This window comes from Octodon degus, unplaced genomic scaffold (assembly GCF_000260255.1).
Source record: "Octodon degus isolate 3935 unplaced genomic scaffold, OctDeg1.0 scaffold00021, whole genome shotgun sequence".
NCBI classification, from domain to species: Eukaryota; Metazoa; Chordata; class Mammalia; order Rodentia; family Octodontidae; genus Octodon; species Octodon degus.
This window is the reverse complement of record NW_004524597.1, coordinates 2,684,146-2,685,554: the sequence shown is the minus strand read 5'-3', so window position 1 is coordinate 2,685,554 and position 1,409 is coordinate 2,684,146.

Sequence of the window (1,409 nt, the reverse complement as noted above, 5' to 3'; positions counted from 1 at the left end):
GGCAGGCAGGCCTAGTCCCACCTACACACATTGGATCAATTTCCTAGATTCCTCAGCTCCCAACACAGATGGACTCTGTTACTCAGCTATACAATCAGTGAATATGTATTATTGCAGTACCAGTAGACTATAAAATCACTCAAAAATGTACAATTAAAAGGATGTAAAAGGGCCAGCCAAATAGCTCAGCAGATTAAAGTGCTTACGAGTGGGTGCAGGGACCCCAATTCCCGGGCTTGCCGTTCTGGCCCCACCCCTGGAGCGTGCTGAGACTGCCATTGAGAATGGGCATGGTGGCGCACAAGCGTAATCCCAGCTCTTGGGAGGATGTAAACAGGTGGATTACTATGAGTCCAATCTAGTAGTGAGGCCCTGAACACCCTGTAGACCCTTCCCTAAAATACAAAAAAAAAAAAAAAAAAGGAAAAAAACAAAAAAAAAAAAAAAAAAAAAGGACATAAATGTCTTATATGGTTTTGTGGCTTTCTGGTACTACTGCACAACTGACTTAGAGGTCCTCTGAAACAAGTGTGTCTCTCTCTCCACTCATTATTTATGTATTTACTAACATACTCATTTTTTGGAGACAAGGTCTTGTTGTGTCCTCCAGGTTTATTCGGTCTGTAGCCCAGGCTGCCTTGAATCCATGATCCTCCTGCCTCAGCCTCCTTATGCAGGATTAAAAGCCTGCACCACGGCACTGGCTTTGTTCTGTGTAACCAATTCCCAGCTGACTGGCATCCAAGTTGCCCCTGTTTCACTTTTAGCTTTCCCACAGAGCACCAGAACACGTGTTTCGCGATTACACTTTTAGGTATTTGTGGATGCGTATCTGCAGGACAGATTCCTGGAAGCAAGGCGTTCCGAGGGAAGAACTAAGTTGGTGTAGGTTTTGGGGAGAGACCCTCCCCTGCCCTCCAAAACAGGCAAACCCGCATTTGCTCCCCAAGTGACTTAATCTGAATGTTAAAAAGGGCGGTGACCTCATTCCACCTGGAGCCTGGCGAAGAGAGACAGAATTACTTCCGTGCCAATAGGTTGCTGCGGGGCGAGCAGCTCCGCACGGGCTCCTGCCCTGCAGTGCTTTGTTGCTTCTTTTACTGGGAAAGGAAAATAAACTGCACAGTGAAAAAAAAATTCTTGGAATGTGTTTGCAGTGCACAGGAAGTACATTCATCCCCAGCAGTCGGTGCTCATGTGAACAGCATCTTGGCCCCTGCTCCTCTCCGTCCCCTCCCCTCCCCTCCCCTCCCCTCCCAGACTCCCTTTCTGTCTGCACGGGGTCCACCTCCCTGTTGCTGTCATCTCGTTTTATTTTGCTCTTTACATTATTTGTAGTTGGGGTTTCTCGTATAAGAGAAACTACTCAATACCTCATCTTCTGTGTGTGGTTTATGTCCCTTAGCAAT